General features: G+C 43.1%; 1 pseudogene; it reads left to right on the top strand.

Annotated features, from left to right (window-relative positions):
* Nucleotides 1-10236: 10236 nt before the first annotated feature.
* Nucleotides 10237-10712, top strand: LOC103086075 (60S ribosomal protein L23a pseudogene; annotated as a pseudogene).
* Nucleotides 10713-20460: the final 9748 nt, after the last annotated feature.

Raw genomic sequence — 20460 nt, 5'->3', positions numbered from 1 at the left:
CCCCCCCTGCTACCTTAGCAAGTTAAGGGACCACCTAGTGACACAAGCTGACTTCAGTCCTCCTTTTGTATTTACTACAGAGCCCTTGATTATGACCTAGACCAGGGTTTCGCAACCTCAGCACTACTGACATTTGGGGTGAGATCATTCTCTGTGGTGGGCACTGTGCTGTGCACTGTGGGGTGTTTAGCAGCATCCCTGGCCTCAGCCCACCAGATGCCAGGAGCCCTTCCACAGTCATGACAATCCATAATGTCTCCAGACAACACCAAGGGCAAAATCATACCCAATTGAGAACCACTGATGTACCCGCCTTTGAAATACTGGTTCTCAGACTTAACTGTGCAAAGAAACCTCTGAGGACATTGTGAAAAATACCAGTCCCTGGGCCTCTTACTCCAAGGGAATCTGATCAGTAAGTCTGAGGAGGAGCCTGGGAATCTGCATTTTATCCCAGTGCCAGATGACGCTGATTTCACTTCAAGAAATACTGTACCTATTCCTGCCCTAGGTATGCCCTCAGCCCCAGGACACAGGAAACTACCCAGGGCTGCTGCCATTAACTATCACTGGAGTTAAATCCCAAGGCATATCTATTTATCACCTTCAACAGAAGCTTCTCACGACTGCATTTGCCTTCAGCTGTCATCACCTCCAAGGCAAATATGAGCTGGGATTTCCTCCTGCAATCTCTGTGCCCTGTCAAAGTTTCATCCATCTTTCTTCTCCTTTGGCCCGTTCCCACCCCATCCTACAAGGTCAAACTGTCACCACTCTTTTGTGGCTTCCCCAAACGCCCCAAGACAAAGTAATCCCTTCTCTCCTCTCTACAGTTTATAGACACTGAGTGATGTGCTGGTAAATGTTTCACAACCAGCTCTCAAAAAAAAAAAAGCCAAGATTTGTTGTAGCCTTTGCCAATTTCCATAGTGTTAACAGTCCCTTGTTTCCCGCAGTAAGGACCCTAAACACAGAGGTGGGAAGAGCTGTGCTGAGCCAGGAGATGGTAAGCAACAGCTTGAGCAAACCGTGATACATCTCTGTTGTTTCACGTCTAAGTTGCACCGTAACCTTCTATTCTTCAATTTGTCTCTCTTAGCAAACTATAAAACTCTCGAGGGCAAGAATGGTATCCTATTCATCTTTGTAACCCAGCCACCTTCATCGTACCCACGCGCCCACAGCGCAGGAGGTAGTCAACAAACGTGTGTGGAAAGAGAACGAAATGCTTCCCTGAGAAAGGGACACCAATGTGACTGCGGCCAATGCCATGTTATGGAAGGAAAAAGAATCTCTTGGGAAATGAAACTATTAAAGTTACATTTTTACCATAATTTAATATCTATTCTGTACTTATGACAACAATAAGCATAATGCCATCTTTATCCTAACACTCCCACATCCAAGGTCAGAGTGCAAGAGAAGAGACCAGCCTCCTACAACAGAACCTTACCTTCATGGACGTATTTGTGAGACAGTCTATTTTCTACGTTTTCATATGAAGGCATCACACACTTCTGCATCTACATAATAGACATCTTATCAGCTATAGATGACAAGATCTCTAGGAGGAATACGTATATGATAATCTCTGGGAGGTGCATGAAAGGGCAGTTCCACTGGTAAGAGATACAGTGATGGATTGATGGTTCTCTCTCCTATCTTCTCATTATGCATAAGAACATGAATGCCTACGGTGGGGTTATTAACAAACACTACTTATGAGTATCTGCTCATATCTACTACATATGAGTATAAGCCAAGCATTTTGCCAGGCACTTTACAAATATGCACCATTTCATCTGCACCAAAATACCAAAACACAGACGTCACCACTATCAGGCTAAGCATGAACACACAGGATCGTTGAGGCAAAGAACCCAAGGTCTGAGAGTTATCAATTGCTGTACTAGGAATTAAACTTATGTGTTTGGGATGAGAATTACTCTGCTTTTTGTTGTAAAATATGCTGTCTCCAGAAATGATTCCTAAAACTCTTAAGAAGGGGCTTCCCTGGTGGCACAGTGGTTAAGAATCCGCCTGCTAATGCAGGGGATATGGGTTCGAGCCCTGGTCTGGGAAGATCCCACATGCCACGGAGCAACTAAGCCCGTGCACCACCACTACTAAGCCTGCGCTCTAGAGCCCGTGAGCCACAACTACTGAAGCCCGTGTGCCTAGAGCCCATGCTCTGCAACGAGACAAGCCACCGCAATAAGAAGCCTGCGCACAGCAACAAAAGAGTAGCCCCCGCTCGCCGCAACTAGAGAAAGCCCATGCACAGCAGCGAAGACCCAACACAGCCAAAAATTAATTAATTAATAATTTTTTAAAAAACTCTTAAGAAAAGGGAACAACATAAATAAATGAAGTCTACTTTTTCATTTACAAATAACCATAGTTTTTCAACATTTCTAATTCAATAAACGGCCCTTTAGGGGTTGTCCGTTAAGGGAGGATTAGATCCACTTACTGGAAACAGCGTAAGCAAGTAAACTGAAGCAAGCAAAGAAACGTGCTTCACCAAAGGTTCGGATGTTCTGTTCCCTGGGCTGTGATTAACAGCATTTGCAAATGGCAGCTGAAGGGATGTGGTAGTCTTGGCAAATCTTTCTTAAGACAGCAGCCGAGGTGATGATCCTGTGTAGCTAAGTGCAGGTTTGGCTGCAAACAGACCTCCACAGCAAACATAACATGGGTTCCTGGGCCAGTGGTCTTGGACAGGCCCTACTGGACGTGGGTGGACACTGGGATGACACCTGAGAGGACAATTAACAGTACCTGTGCTACCTCTTTCAGTGTTCTGTTAGGTCAAAGCATATGGGATTATGTGTACATAAAAAATGGTTGACTATTAGTAACTTCCTAGAGTTTACTGAAATATGTATCAGGACACATCATCAAAAGTCAGTGAAAACCAAGCTGATGTTGCCTACTCAGCCACCTGGAAAATGTGCAAGGGCACAGTCTTGAGGGGCTATGAAAAGACATTTTATTCTCCCTCAGGAGTTCCAGAAATCCAGTTGTTTTATACTTATGGCAGCCATGGAAAATTTGAGGTGATTAGTGTAGGTGATTTAAGTGGACAAGGACATGAGTCCCTACTTAGGAAAAACAAAAAGAAAAGAAAGAAAATCCCACCTATAGTTCTTATAGGATGTCATAAAAAAGAAACAAGTTCCTACTCACTGAGTACAAGTACTCATTCAGTGAGTTTCTTTCCGTTGGTTAACCAAAGCAATGTGGCATACTACAAGCATGGGTTGCAAATACGATTAGGAGTCCATTTGTGATGTTAATGTGGCCACAAAACTGGCTGATAGATGTCACGTAAACCAAATGACATCTCTAAGCCCAAGGTTTGTCAGGGGACAGCTGGGCAAATTAGGGACTGAATATTCACGTCCCTCCCCAAATTCATATGTTGCAATCCTAACCCCCAATATGATGGTATTAGAAGGTGGTATCTTTGGGAGGTGATCAGGTCATGAGGGTGGAGCCCCCATGCATGGGATTAGTGCTCTTGTAAAAGAGACCCCAGAGAGCTCTCTTGCCCCTCCTGCTACCTGAGGACACAGAAAGAGGATGGCCGTCTGCAGCAGGAAGGAGGCTTTCACCACACCCAGAATCTGTCAGAACCTTGATCTTGGAACCCCTGGCCTCTAGAACTGTGAGAAATATATTTCTGTTGTTTATAAGCCACCCAGTCTATGGTACTTTGTTACAGCAGCTCAAATGGACTAAGACAAATGAAATCATATATGGGGAAGTTTTTTGCAACTATTGCTTACTGTATGAATTTGGATGACAGACTCTGGAAAGAAGGGAAGAAATCTGTGGATACAGAAACAGAACAAATAGACACACCATGCGGAAACTTTTAGGAGAATATATCCTAAAGGGCAGACTTTCAGACAGGACAGGGCTGACTAGTCATCAGGGCTCAATTTTAAAAAAATTGAGCTTGACATTTCATCACGTGAAAATTAAGGAGTTAAAACAATCATGATATCTTAAATTTTAACTATAACTTACCATTTAATGATTCTATGCTTTTAGAGGTGAAATATTTTGACATTGTTTAGTTTTTGTTGATTAACTATGGCAATCCTTCATTATTTTCCTCTTAATGATCTGATAAAGGTTTATGCATGAATTTAGCAAAGGCTTTTGTGTAATTCCCCTACTTCCAAAAATTCTCTACACACCCAATTGAACCTTCTGCTTCATGTCAACTTAATAATATCTTACTTCTCAAGAGTAATTCTTCAATTTCTGAATCATCTACTTTTCTTTACTATAATCTCACATTTAAATTTATAAGAGAAAAATTATTATAATAATTTATCTTTTACTTCTCTTATTAACCACTTTTCTAGATTCTGAGGTCATTGAGACCTTTATCAGTCTGGGTTCTTTAGAGAATCAGAACCGATGGCATATTTAACATATATATTGAAATGTATTACAAGAACTTGACTTATGTGATTATGAGTACTGGTACGTCTGACATCCATAGGGCAGGTGGATAGGAGCTCATTCTATAGTTAGCAGGCAAAATTTCTTCTTCCTCAGGGAGGAAACCTCAGTTTTGCTCTTCAGCTGAATGGACAAACCCACCAACGCTATCAAAGATAATCTCCTTTACTTAAAGTCAACCGATTATGGATGTTAACCACATCTACAGAATACCTTCACAGCAACACCTAGATTGGAGTTTGATTGAATAACTGTACTATAGCCTAGCCAAGGGACTGCTGTATGTCCCTTCTAACAAGTAGCACAGAGGATGTGATCAATCAGTCAATAAAAAATGTTCACTGAATTGCTGTGAATAATAGTAATAATAATAATTTTAAAACCTCCACTAGTAGAAGGTTCTCTTCTTTCTAAATAATGAAACTTTGCTAATAGATTTATTATACACTTATCAACTGCAACACTAGAAGGTAGGAGCTATAAAGTTTTGAGGTAAAACATGATCTCGGGCTTCCCTGGTGGCGCAGTGGTTGAGAATCCGCCTGCCGATGCAGGGGACACGGGTTCGTGCCCCGGTCTGGGAAGATCCCACATGCTGCGGAGCGGCTGGGCCCGTGAGCCACGGCCGCTGAGCCTGTGCGTCCGGAGCCTGTGCTCCGCAACGGGAGAGGCCACAACAGTGAGAGGCCCGCGAACCGCAAAAAAAAAAAAAAGAAAGAAAGAAAAAAAGAAAGATCTCTAACTGATAATTGTATACCAAGTCATACGATTTATCAAATACCAGGATAAAATGCAGTTATTTTCATACAAAGACTCAACATTTTTGCATCCCATGTATTCTTTCATTGGAATCCACTCAAAGATGTGTTTTAGCAAAAGGAGGGAATTAACCAAGAAAGATAAGACAATGGGACTCAGAAAACAGAGAAACACAAAGACAATAAAGTCCAAGAGGATGGATGCAGCAGTCTGAGAAAGGCCGGAGGCTAAATTGTACCAGGAGGATGGAGGATTCCTGGAGGTAGGTCACCAGGGAACAAAATGATACTGATAGATCACATTTGAGAATGAACAGATATACATAAATATAAGCAAAAGGTGAGGCCATTATTAACTCCAGGAAAAACAAAAGAATGCACAAAAAAGGAAGCATAGCATAGCACGCTACTGTGGCAGAGACTACGGGTGTTTATTTGGGGGCAGAAATGTGTTCAGCTGAAGAACATTTCCCAGCCTCCCTTGCAGGTATGGGTGGTCATGTGAAACTATTATGACCTATGGAATTTTAATAGAAGCTGCTGTGTAAGGCTTCTGGGACAGCCCTTTAAAGGAGACACAGACTGTATGCCCCTTGCCCTTCCCAGACTTCCTCACCAGGAATACGATTGCAATGCCTGATGTAGTGGGACAATTCTGTCGCCATGAGGATGCAATACATGGTAAACCTGGAAAGCAGGAAAGGTAGAAGGATCTTAGACTGCTGATGACATCTTGGAGTCTCCTAATGAGCCCTTAACTTCAAGTTTTGTGAGAAAAATAAACTGCTAATTTGTTTGAGCTAATGTTTTGGAATTTGTGTTACTAGATGAACACGATTCCTAACTGAAATGATTATATTAAGAGGAAGTGGGGTGGGGATGTGTAAGAGAGGTAATTCCTTTTTGATATATGGAGGATGTTAAAGATAATGTCTAAAGTTCATAAACCGAGAAATAGTAGTAAAAGCACATTATGGAAAATATGAAAGTACATACCAGAGGAAATTTTACAAGTTGAAAGTGATTACTCCTAGAATGGAGTGGGAGGGGGTAGGAACAGCTATTTCTCATTACATGTCTTTAGTATATCTGTACTTTGAACATGTATTACTTTGATAAAAATTAAAGTAGGGGCTTCCCCGGTGGCGCAGTGGTTGAGAATCCACCTGCCAATGCAGGGGACACGGGTTCGAGCCCTGGTCTGGGAAGATCCCACATACCGCGGAGCAACTTAGCCCGTGCACCACAGCTACTGAGCCTGGGCTCTAGAGCCTGTGAGCCACAACTACTGAGCCCGTGTGATACAACTACTGAAGCCCACACGCCTAGAGCCCGTGCTCCGCGACAAGAGAAGCCACAGCAATGAGAAGCCCATGCACCGCAACAAAGAGCAGCCTCCGCTCGCCTCAACTAGAGAAAGCCCGCATGCGGCAACGAATACCCAACGCAGACAAAAATAAATAAAATAAATTTTAAAAAATTAAACTAATTAAAAAGAAACGAAAAGATATTCGCTGGTTATTAACTCAATTTCCTGTCCTCAAATTCACTTCCTGTAAACTAGCAATATTTTATGATTATCTAGCCCACAGTTGACCAAAGAGTCAGAGTGAAGCTTTAGAGAAGTTACACGCCTGATGGCCCATTCTGAACCCCAGGTGCAATGTCACCACCTCATGCACATATGATCTGACTGGCATTTCTTCTCTCTCCCACCACAGATTTAACATACTCAGAGTTTATGACTGATTTGCCATGTGTAGCGAGTAACACATATATGAGTCCTGATCCAAACTGTTTTCAACAAACCTTCTAGATCTCCAGGAATGAAGATTCTACAACCCAGATGTCTTAATAATTCAATGAACTAATCAAGAACCCCATTTTCTTCTTACTCCTAATTGGAATCATTCTTGATTTAAATCCTTTTTGTTGGGGGCGGGGGGCTTAAGTATGGCTAGGAATAGCTGATTACTGTTTTTCATATTATTACCATTTTACTCTTCATCCTTATTCTTTTTTTTTTTTTTTTTTTTTTTTTTTTTGACTATAATTGCTTCACAATACTGTGTTAGTTTTTTTTTGCGGTACGCGGGCCTCTCACCGTTGCGGCCTCTCCCGTCGCGGAGCACAGGCTCCGGACGCGCAGGCTCAGCGGCCACGGCTCACGGGCCCAGCCGCTCCGCGGCATGTGGGATCTTCCCGGACCGGGGCACGAACCCGTGTCCCCCGCATCGGCAGGCGGACTCTCAACCACTGCGCCACCAGGGAAGCCCCATCCTTATTCTTTTATCGCTCTGCCTTTTCTTATATATGAAAATGATTTCTTACTTTTATCATATATGAAAAGGATTAGTCTCTCAAACCTTTAACATTTTAATGCCCGAAGCTGATTTTTAAATTAGACTTAAAGATGAAAAAGAATTAACTTTTGTGAATCAGAGCTCAGTTTGTATATGTTAGAAACAAGCAAATCAGGCTGGTTCATTGATAATTACATGGACAGAAGGTGAGCAGAAATTTTAATCAAAAGAAGCTTTGAACAGGACTTGAGCTCCTTGCCTGTAAAAAGACAATACTTTATCCTTTAGATTGGCACTTCTCAGACGCACAGAATGATCGCTGAAATTGCTGTATTTTTTGCTGATTGATGAAAACCCTCTCCCACTTCACATGTAATATCAATACTTATGGCTTTCAGATGGCTTTAAGATGGTAAAGATAAAAACTACTTAAGGATCATGGTTTACATGTCTCTTTCCTTTGCTAGACACAGATCAGGGGTATGTTTTACTCTTTTTTTTTTAAAGCCAAGGAAATAATATTTGGCCTTATTTATTTCCTTATGACTAGACAGCTCTTCATGAGCTTTTCCTCTGCTGGAAACCACTATGAACAGTCACACGTACTGAGGTAGGCTTTCCTATACTAGTCCCCTGATGCAAGCTAAACATATTGAGTTGCGGTAAGGAAACAAAAGCTGACGGTGAACACGAGGTGCCTTAGCTTTCTCCGTATTTATTAAAGAGTTCTAAACGTCTGAGAAACTGCATTCAAACGAGGCTTCATTGTACTTCTCCTTTAACTTACTAATTTACAAAAGGAAGGACTTATATTGCCTATTTTATAAAGTGTCGCTATTTGAAATCATCTTAATGGGAGCGATTCAAGAAACATCATACAATGAACAAGATAACTGTGCTCTTATTCGTAGCATTATCGATGCTGTATCGAAAAGACCTACTGAGGGGCTTCCCTGGTGGCGCCGTGGTGAAGAATCCGCTTGCCGATGCAGGGGACACAGGTTCGAGCCCTGATCCGGGAAGATCCCACATGCCGCGGAGACACTAAGCCCGTGCGCCGCAACTCCTGAGCCTGCGCTCTAGAGCCCATGAGCCACAACTACTGAGCCTGTGCGCCACAACTACTGAAGCCCGCGCGGCTAGAGCCCGTGCTCCACAACAAGAGAAGCCACCGCAATGAGAGGCCCGCGCACCACAACGGAGAGTGGCCCCAGCTCGCCGCAACTAGAGAAAGACCGTGCGCAGCAATGAAGACCCGACGCAGCCAAAAGTAAATAAAATAAAAAGAATTTAAAAAAAGAAAGAGAGACATACTGATATTTCTCCTAAACTATATCTATGTGGGGAAGAGATCATTCTGTTACGGTCATCTTTAGAAACTAAGCAATTGGTGATACTTACCTTCGACTGGGCAAACTAATCTAACCCAACTAAAGGAACTTAAAACAAGCTGATACACCACACACGAAGAGGTCTTAGTTAAACCTTAAATTAAAAAGTGGATACGTGCACTAGAGAGACATGCTATTTCATCCAATAAAACCCACCAGGAGGTATTTATGCTGAGTAAAAAGGGAGGAAACGAAAGGGTCCCGTATCTGTCATGGTCCAGTGATGCATCAGGTCCTCTTGAAGGTGCAGCCAGCTTATGGTTTCTATATGGGAAACTGGAACACATCTCTCTGACGCCAAAACCGGTGATCTTTCCAGCACGATGCTGCCACCTAGTCCAGACCCACCTCCCAAAGCATCACACTGTGCCTTCGAGATAAGCTAGGAGCTTACCATCACACGTGAAAACAAACTGAAGCACTTTCATGATTTGTATTTACCTTGAATGGTTCTCTAAATTTAGACTGTGTCCACCTGATCATTTGTAGTTAGGGGGTAAAAAATATATATATGTCTATTGATAGGAGATTCCTCATTGAAAAAAATGTCGCTGTTTGTGCCATGAAGGGCAGGATGTGGATTTTAGGGCTGCTTCTTTAGGACTGTGAATGAGGTTTCCCTTCTCCATTCAAAAGTCCCCAATGGATTTCCCAATGGAATACATTCCTGTGATTCATTTCCACAGTTAGGAATGCAGTCCATGAAGTGTTTTGGTTTTTTTTTTTTCCCTCCCTCAAAGCTAATCTGTACATTAATGCTTTAACCATTGATTTCATTAGCAACACATAGTATCTGTAGATCTCTGTGAATTGATTTTCATCACTCTCGGGGCATCCAAAGATCTCAAGTGTAAGGACAAGCGCCTCCTATAAGAAAAAGATAAAGCAGAAACTAACACACCATTGTAAAGCAATTATACTCCAATAAAGACGTTAAAAAAAAAAAAAAGAAAAAGAGGCTGAGGGCTTGCACGCATTAACCTTGTGCTAACAAAACATGCACTGGTACGCCTTCCTTATGCTCAAACGGCCAATCACTCAGCCAGCAACTATTTACTGAGTGCCTACTATGTGCCAGGCGGTGTTCCAGGCGGTGGAGGGGCAGGCAGACAGGTGCAGACAGGCTAAAGGCTGCCTGAGCATGCCTGTCAGTGAGGGGAGACAGAGATCAGTTAACAAATAAATGTAAAGTGGGTCTGGTGGTGATAGGGGTAAAAGGGCAGGGAGTACTGGTGGGGTTGGGAAGTTGATATTTTATAGGGTGATATTTGAGCAAAGTTCTAAGGAAAGAAAAAAACCCTTTTCATGAAGATGGCGCCGAAGGCGGACAAGCAAGTCCCTGCCCCTCCCAAAGCCGAAGCCAAAGCAAAGGCTTTGAAGGCCAAGAAAGCAGCGTTGAAAGGCATACACAGCCACACAAAAAAGAAGATCCGGACGTCACCCACCTTCCGACGGCCCAGAACACTGCGGCTCAGGAGGCAGCCCAAATATCCTTGGAAGAGCGCCGCTAGGAGAAACAAGCTTGACCGCTATGCCATCATCAAGTTCCCCCTCACCACCGAGACAGCCATGAAGAAAACAGAAGACAGCAACACACCGGTGTTCAATGTGGATGTCAAGGCCAACAGGCACCAAATTAAACCGGCTGGGAGGAAGCTCTATGACACTGACGTGGCAAAGGTCAACGCCCCGATCAGGCCTGACGGAGAGAAGAGGCATATGTTCGACTGGCTCCTGACTATGACGCTTTGGATGTTGCCAACAACATTGGGGTCATCTAAACTGAGTCCAGCTGACTAATTCTAAATAGAAAAGTTTTCACTATATAAAAAAAAAAAAAAGTTCTAAGGAAGTGAGAGGAAGCATGACTTTCAGCCTTGACGATGGATGGGGCAGAGTCATCCAGGCAGAGGGAACAGCAACTACAGAAGCTCTGAGGTCAGGGCAAAGTAAGGGTGACAGCAGTAGGAGCTGGGGTCTCAGGAATGTGTCTGAATGTGTGTGTGTGTGTGTGTGTGTGTGTGTGTTGGGGGGCAGTGTCGGGTCTAGCAGATCACGGGAAGAGCTTTGGGTTTCCCGTGGAGCAAGACGGGGAGGCGTGGACGATTTGGAGCCGAGGAGTGACTTTTTAGAGTTCAGTGTGACTGCTGGGAGGACAGCAGCCTGTTAGACACAAGGAAAGTCGCTGACGAGGCTCTTGTGGTCACCCAGGTAAGCGATGGTGGTGGAAGGTATAACGGTGAGGGTGGGGAGACCTGGCTAGATTCTGGATGGTGACTGTAAAGATAGAGCCAGTGTGATCTGCAGACAGAGTGAATGTATCAGATAAACAGAGGAGACTAGGATAACTTCCAAGTTCTTTGCTGGAACTGCTGGAAAAATGAAGTCCCCATTGACTGAGATGGGAACGCAGTCAGGGGAGCTGTTGGAAGGAGGGGCCGCCTCTCTGCCTCAGTCTCCTGTGAGAGGGGGAGTCTGGAGGCAGCGGAAGATGGTCCAGAAAGAAAGCAGGTCCAGGGATATATGAAGCAAGCCAAAATGGTTATGCTACACATGGAAAAAACCACTGCCCATAAGTACTTGGTTTATTAATCCCAATCAACACAGTATAGCACACTGGCTAACAGCACTGATTCTGAAAACAGCCTCAGTCCAAATATCAACTCTGACACCTAGTAACTGTGAATATGGCCCATCTGCTTATTCTCCCTCAAAGTTATTGTGATTTGAATGAGGCGATTTGTTTACAGTTAATGTTATTTAACTTTTACTGAGTGTTTACTAGATGCCAAGTGCTTGTGAGCACGCTGAATTCTCCTTTGCCCCGAGGAGAGTAGGCACTCGTGTCACCATCCCCACTTTCTGAGAGAAAACTGAGGCACAGAGAGGCAAAGTGTCTCACCAAGGTCACAAAGCTAAGAGGCCACAGGTCCTGGTTTATATACTCAGGCTGACTAGCCCCTGAAAACCTGCTCTTAATCACAGAACTATGAGAATGCAGCACACAGTAATCGCCCACAAATCGTGGCTTGTATTACGATGAGGTGACTACCGAAACAATGAAAACACCCAACGGTCAGTTTGTACGACTCCACTTGGAATCATCATGTGGCTTGGTTTCTACCGGGCCTCACTGTCTCCAGTGGTATTTTGGGTACACAGCCTGTGTTCTTCTGTCCACGGAATGCACAGATATGCTGAAGGCTTTGCTGAGAAAATCAGAACAAAGCATTCATCATTTGAAAGTTCCCTTTAAAGCCCTCCTACACTGTTGGTGGGAATGTAAATTGGGGCAGCCACTATGGAAAACGATATGGAGGTTCCTCAAAAACCTAAAAATAGAGCTACCATATGATCCAGTGATCCCACCCCTGGCCATACATCCAGAAAAGACAAAAACTCTAATTCAAAAAGATACATGCACCCCAGTGTTCACAGCAGCACTACTTACAATAGTGAAGACATGGAATCAACCTAAGTGCCCATCGACAGACGAATGGATGAACAAGAGGTGGTACATATATATACAGTGGAATACTACTCAGCCATAAAAAAGAATGAAACAATCCCATTTGCAGCAACATGGATGGACCTAGAGATTATCATCCTAAGTGATGTAAGGCAGACAGAGAAAAACAAATATGATATGATATTACTTATATGTGGAATCTAAAAAATAATACAAATGAACCCATATACAAAACAGAAACAGACTCACAGACATAGAAAACGAACTTATGGTTACCTAAGGGGAAAGGGAGGGGAGGGATAAATTAGGAGTATGGGATTAACAGATACACACTACTATATAAAAACTAGATAAGCAACAAGGATTTAGTGTATAACACAGGGAACACTATTCAATATCTTGTAATAACCTATAATGGAAAATAATCTGGAAAAATATATATATCTGAATTACTTTGCTGTATACCTGAAACTAACACAACGTTGTAAAGCAACTATAATTCAATTAAAAAAAAAGTTCCCTTTAGGGCTTCCTTGGTGGTGCACTGGTTGAGAGTCCGCCTGCCGATGCAGGGGACATGGGTTCGTGTCCCGGTCCGGGAAGATCCCACATGCCGTGGAGCGGCTGGGCCCGTGAGCCATGGCCGCTGAGCCTGCGCGTCTGGAGCCTGTGCTCCGCTACAGGAGAGGCCGCGACAGTGAGGGGCCCGCGTACCGCAAAAAAAAAAAAAAAAGTTCCCTTTAGAAACACCCAAGGCACAGGAGTCCTTAAGAGTCAGAAAACCCATCACAAGTGTGCAAATGTTGGTTTCTCACTGTCATTAATGACATTCAAGACTGTGACTTACTTGTGTGCTCCAGATATGGACTAGGAAACAATCGCTCAGATACACTGGCAAGTAGCTCCAGGGTAGGCAATGACCTTCAGACGCTCTCAGAGTTCTGTCCTCTCCCTGAATCTTGGAGGTCTGGCTTCAGCCCCAAAGTGCTTGCAGATGGGCCTGTCCTGCACCTCTGCACCTTATTTCTTCCAATTATAGTTTCTAAAACCAGTTTTCATTTTATTGAGGGCATGTTTCCAGATGTGTTTTTAAATTAATCAGTGCTACTAATAAAAGACAACATGACCCCTGAAGCTGCTGGCAAATATATTCCATCAACAAATGTACTATTTTAAGGCTCGTGTATCTAAAAAAGCCTAACTGGACTATGCCATACCTATTTTTTCTTGTTGCGTATCTCGGGCAAGTCAAACTCTCTGGGCTTCAGTGTCCTTACTTGTACAACGAAAGCATGAGTCGTCTTGTCTGCCCACTGAAATCACCTGGAGGACATTTAAAAGATACTGGTATTTGTCTTTCTCTTTCTGGCTTACTTCACCTAGTATGATCATCTCTATTTGCATCCATGTTGCTGCAAATGGCATTATTTCATTCTCGTTTTATGGCTGAGTAGTATTCCACTGTACATATGTACCACCTCTTGTTCACCCACTCATGTGTCGATGGACACTTAGATTGTTGCCTTGTCTTGGCTATTGTGAATAGTGCTGCTATGAACATACCAGTACCATAGGATACCACTTATATGTAAATCTAAAATACAACACAAATGAACCTATCTAAGAAACAGAAACAGAATCAGGGACATAGAGAACAGACTGGTGGTTGCCAAGGGGGAGGGGGGTGGAGGAGGGACGGAGTGGGAGGTTGGACGGAGTGTAATAACCTATAATGGAAAATAATCTGGAAAAATATATATACCTGAACTACTTTGCTGTATACCTGAAACTAACACAACATTGTAAAGCAACTATAATTCAATTTTAAAAAAAGTTCCCTTTAGGGCTTCCCTGGTGGACGGAGTGGCAGGCTCAGCGGCCATGGCTCACGGGCCCAGCCGCTCCGCGGCCATGTGGGATCTTCCCGGACCGGGGTGCATCGGCAGGCGGACTCCCAACCACCGCGCCACCAGGGAAGCCCAGATGTAAGCTTTTATATAGAGAATGGATAAACAACAAGGTCCTACTGTATAGCACAGAGAACTATATTCAGTATCCTATGATAAACCATAATGGAAAAGAATATAAGAAAAAGAATGTATATATATGCATATATATGTTTAACTGAGTCACTTTGCTGTACAGCAGTAATTAACACAACATTGTAAATCAACTATACTTCAATAAAAAAAAAAAAAAAAAGATATCGGTGACTGGGTCCTACCCCCCAGAGACTCTGATTTAATGGATCTGGGCTGGGCTTGGGCGGAGAGATTGTTAAAGAGCTCCCCTAGGGAATTAGAATGAGCAGTGGGGAACCAGAGGTCTGTCTAGATGAGTGGTTCTCAAATTCAAACAGGCACCAGAACACCCTCGAGGGACTGTTAAAACACAACTACAGGGCCCCGCCTCAGAGTTTCTGATTCAGCAAAGTCTGGGGTGCAGGCCTGGAAATTTGCATTTCTGCCTAGTTCCCAGGTGGGGCCGATGGTGCTGCTTTGGGAACCACTTCTCTAGATCAGCCCCCCTTCTCCAAACTCCCGCCCTCGGGCCAAATCCTACCCACCACCTGTTATTGGATGGTCTACCAGCTGAGGATGGTTTTTAACATTTTCAAATGGTTGAAAAGAAAATCAAAAGAATTCTATTTCCTGTCATGTGAAAAGTACATGAAATCCATATTCAGTGTCCATATATAAAGTTTTATTGGAAGGCAGCCACAAATCATTAAACCAAGCTCGGGGCCTTACGTGACCGCACTGCTACGTACCAAGCCAGGCCTGAATGACATTGGCTACTGCAAGCTCCAAGCCTGATGTGTTTACCGTCTGAAGCAGATCAGAATATGCCACCCCCAAATATACCACTTTGGCATCAGGATTATTTTGCGCTGAAAGGCAACTGAGAACCAAGAGATGCAGGCAGAGTTCCCCGCCCTCCTCTTACCTGTCTAAAATCAGGGCATAAATTTCCCTTTGAGTAAGGTCTCTCCCACCCCACCCCCTTCACCAGGGAAAGGAGAGTGACTCTTATCATGGAAGACAGAGTGTCAACACCAAGATGAGTTTGCAGAAACAGACTGCACGAAAATAGCCCTTATCTTCTCTGAGTCCCTCCATATCTCTCCTAGTCACTTCCTCACATTTTATTGTTCCTTGAAGCCCAGACCCTCCTTTCTTTGTGAAAAGGGTACATAAGCCCTTGAGTCTAACTGCTTCTTTCAGTTTTATTCCTTTTCTGGGAACTCCAGTGCACGTAAATGTTGTTAACACTGTGTGTGCCATTTATCCTGTTAATCTGGCTTTGGCTAGTTTAATTCGCAGGCCCCAATGAATAAACCTAAGAGAGTACAGGAAAAGTTTTTCCTTCCTGACACTCCTTACCCAAGAGATGGGAAAAGGTGAAGTTTGCAGGCTCTGAGTTCTACAGCACCCCTTTACCATACCTCAGTTTGTCATCAGACATGATCAAAAGCCCCACTCCTGGGCTTCCCTGGTGGCGCAGCGGTTGAGAGTCCGCCTGCCGATGCAGGGGCCGCGGGTTCGCGCCCCGGTCCGGGAGCTGTCATCAACACTGTAACAATTCACTGATCAACAGTTGCAATTCTTCATAACACTGTCAAACTCCCAGCTGCCACCGTGGCAAGCTGCGTTGCCCCGGCTCCAGACACATTGCTTTGGGACTGGTGGTAGAAAAGGACTTTGGAAGCATTAAGGCTTTAAAGCTACCCACAATATCTCTTCCCTGGAGAGCAAGCTGTCAGATCAACGGTGTTTTTATCATTTAAAAAAAAAAAAAAAAAAAAGGCCCACTCCTGACTTTTCCTCGCAGCCTACGTCATACAACGCGACCGAATGAAGGCCACTCCATCAGAGAGAGCCTCTTGGAAACAGGACGACTTAAGTCAGGTCACCTCACAATAGAAAGACTGTGGACTTTTACATGATCTTGTGTCCTTTCTGGTAACAAATACCCGTGAAATGACCACCAAAGATCCAGACGCAGCAAAAACCTCAGGCTAATACCCATCGTGTATGCTAAACGAAGGCTCTTTCTAAAAAATGGTAGGCATGCTATGGCCAGGAAGAAGAGGGGGTCTGCTATTTCTTCTTAAATATCTGAAACCCGAAGTTATTTCATGGCATTTTAATTAAAAAATCCCATATGTAAGAAGTCTTTGGTGATAAAGAAGGCATGAAAACACATTGTACTGGAAATCAGCACATACGTTGTAAAACTTTCTTAAAAGCCCCTTCTCCTCCTGAATCATGCCCCTAATTAAATTTAAACCCAAGTAATATCATCCACAGTTAACTAATATGGTTTTATTTCTCCCTGCTTCTTTGAAAAGGTGTGTATCTTTTCAGGTAACTATTCCCTTGACAAAGAGGTTGCTATGGATACATTTTTTTTTTTTTAATTGAGTGCTGGTATTTCAAAGCCTGTGCAATTTAGTGAAGTCTACCTGGCCTGAGGGTTATACTCATTTAAGTGCCTGTCTTTAACGTTCACACTTTTATCTTAATACAGCTGCTCTGTGCCTTTGACGTCTGGTGTTCAGGAGGGGCTGGAGATGGCGTGGGAGTTCCTTAAGGAAAAACCAGTAAGACAAATATCCCACGACCCACCTAACTGCAGTTGAATAAGTGGATGTTTCACTTGCCTGGAATTTGTCTGTTCTCGGCACGTTTAATGATGAGTCACGCTATGCATTTGCAAGGCGCCCAGGGCCCGGGGCCACGTGCTGACTTTCTGTGCCTAAGTCCCTCGTCTTTGTTCAGACAGGCCGCGAATGCATCCCACAAAGCTGGCCTAATGCTATTTCACTGGGTCTCTTTTTCTTCCGCGGCTCAGCTTTAAATGTGATATTCAGGAAGTCGATTGTCAGGCACGCAAATCGAGAGAAAAGTATGCCGCATTAAATCATGATGGCTTAATAAGGCTTTACTCATCGGCAAAAGACTTCTGGTTCTCTCCTTAGTTGAGGCAAGACAAAAAGCGGAACCTGCCACAGAGAAGGAACCTAGCACTTCCGCTGGCGTTCCACCTTTGTGGAAGCATTTAGTGAAATAGGACCCAATTTGCATATTGTGGCTGTCATTATTCTCCCTGAAAATATAAGCGCCTAGGTATCCTACTTTAGTCATGAACTTATTAGGTGAGGATCTCTACCATTATGATTACACTTGAGGGGAAACAGCAAACATTTCCATGAATATAATGGCACCAAACATTCAGGAATGCTTCCTGGTACCTCAAGAATTTCTTTTCAGAGCAAAAGAAATCTTGAAACTTTCATCTGTTACTAAAAATAGAAATTAATAAAATACGTATTCATTTTCCTTCAAGTTCAATTGGTTTTCTTCTGTAATCTATAGAAAAGGAAGCGCGTGTAAGAAGACATATACTTAAATGACACCCTTTTCAATCAGACATGGAATCTTGCCAAAAAAAAAGTCTAGAATTAAAGAATTGCAGTGTTGAAATTCTCCAGATCATCTATACACTGATGGCTTTGCCTGCCACAGAACTATTAATTTGGTATTTGTCAGGGCTGTAAAACTTTACATCTTTATGTAGTAACTTACTCTCATGGAAGTATACTAATTAGGGTGGCATGCAACAATAACATAAAACCAGTTGCTTTCCATGGGCTGATGGGTGTCTACCACAATCGTGCCTTTGCTCAAGAAGACTGAAAGCAATTTCACACGAAGAAACTAGTTTCATTCTTCAATTAACAATTGAAATCAGTGCTCAGTTGTCCAAGATTAAGTACCAAATACATTACAGGCACCGAAAGCATTTTTAATCCTTCGTCCTTAACTACAGATACTCCTTTGTTTAACTTTTGGTTTGCTTTGTTAGATAAAGAAGAAGACTTAAAGGAGAAAGACAGAGATTTAGAAAATAAAACAGAGGGAACAGCATGAAAGCAACTATACAATGTTGGTAAAATGTGGGAGAATAGAAACCATGTGGAAGTATGTATTGTGGAATAAAGTTTAAAAAAAAAAACTTCAGAAATCTTCTTTGAAGAGACAGTAACAGAGGAAAAAACTGATGAAAAATTAGCAAGTGCCAGTAGGAAAGCCTTGCCCAGTTCTCTTTTACTTAAACGAAAGAGAACAAGATGAACCCCCAGGGAACTGCGCTGAGTGAGGGCAATTCAAAGCAATGGAAGGCAAATCTGTCCTTACAGGTGGCCCCACTGGGATTTGGACCCAGACTGAAAGGAGGATAATGACCTCAGAGCAGCCTCTGGTGGCTGGATGTCAAAAGCTCAAGAAGTCAGAGGCCAACTTACTGGTGTTCTTGAGATTTTGTGCAAATGGAAGCTACTAACTAAACAACTTCCAGGCAGTAACCCAGAATTGACTTGGTGGAAATTGAAATTAATTCACTAGTCTCAAAGACTCTCACAGATGATGGGGAGATTAGATGCTGACAAACTGGGCTATTCTGACAAGAGGTAGAGTTTTCCTTATGTTTGCTCATCAACTAAATTAGGAGCTTGGGATTAACATACACACACTACTATACGCAAAACAGATAACCAACAAGGACCTACTGTATAGCACAGGGAAACCTACTCACTATTCTGTAATAACCTATATGGTTAAGGAACGTGACAAAGAATGGATACATGTGTACGTATAACTGACTCACTTTGCTGTACACCTGAAACTAACACAACATTGTAAATCAACTATACTCCAATAAAATTAAAAAAATAAAGTGTTAAATACAAAATTACCTCCAAGGTTCCTAGTATTTCAAATAAAGGATAGACCAGCGGTGACTGACACCCGAAATTTTAATTTTAATTTTAAGCAATGGATGTTTTTAAGCAATCCAGATATTTTCAATTCTTAAAAAGCTCTGCGTCTGTAGGAGGGAGGGAGTGAGTGTGTGCGCGCAGAGATCTGTCCATTAGAAGCATTTGGGTGCATTTTCTTGTCACAGCTGGAAAACATCTGTTTAGGACAGAGGCTCATAAATTCTATCTGGTCGGTTCCCATTGAGCTATCTCATCTGGGATGTTTCCAAGGGCCCCTTTTCAAAATCTTGAACCTTACAATGTCACCTGTGTCAACTGTCATGTCCCGAAGAGTGCTGCCATCTGTGGCATCCTGTTTCTGAGCACATCACATTTACACAGCAGGTTAGAAGGTTTTGTCCAAAAAGAGATGTTTTATGTTCTCAAAAAAGGCTTGAAGGTTAAGGTGAGTATTCAAACACATATTTTAAAACTGGTTTCAATAGGGGTCAGCTTTACTTACTGTTAGCAATAAACCAGCAGTTTCCCAGGGCTGCTAGAAGCCATGGAATTCTCGTCAGACTACGTCAACCTGACCAAAAACCCATGGTAAGTTCTGTGTGTACAGTGTTGAAACTATAAAGCCCACTTATTGCTCATTCCCAAATAAGTATCCCAGTTCAATCAAATATCACCATTTGAATGACCTGGGCTTGCCAAAACCGGGTAAGATGGTTCTTTGGACACAAGTTCACCATCTTCTTAAGTCTGCTGGCTTTCCAAATAAAGTCTCTATTCCTTGCCCCCCCCCCACCCCCCAGAGAATGATCTGGGCTCCTAATTAGTGCCCCCAAATTAGACAGCATCTGTTTAAAAGTACACGGAATGAATAGTAATGTACCAATGTTAATTTCTTAGTCCCGATGAATGTACCATGGCAATGTAAGATGTTAACATTAGGGGAAGCTAAAGACTTCCCTGGTGGTCCAGTGGTTAAGACTCTGTGTTCCCAAAGCAGCGGGGCCTGGGTTTGATCCCTGGTCAGGGAACTAGATCCTGCGTGCATGTCGCAACTAAGAGCCTGCGTGCTGCAATCAAGAGTCTGCATGCTGCAACCTAAACAAAACAAACAAACAAAAGATCCTGCATATGCCCCAGTGAAAATCTGCACGTGGCAACAAAGATCCCATGTACTGCAACTAAGACCCAGCACAGCCTAATAAATAAATAAATATTAAACAAAAATTAGAGGGCTCCCCTGGTGGCGCAGTGGTTGAGAGTCCGCCAGCCGATGCAGGGG

The sequence above is a fragment of the Lipotes vexillifer genome, unplaced genomic scaffold, assembly GCF_000442215.2.
Source record: "Lipotes vexillifer unplaced genomic scaffold, Lipotes_vexillifer_v1.1 scaffold431, whole genome shotgun sequence".
NCBI classification, from domain to species: Eukaryota; Metazoa; Chordata; class Mammalia; order Artiodactyla; family Lipotidae; genus Lipotes; species Lipotes vexillifer.
Note: the sequence above shows the minus strand (reverse complement) of the source record. Positions and strands in the feature narration are given on the sequence as shown.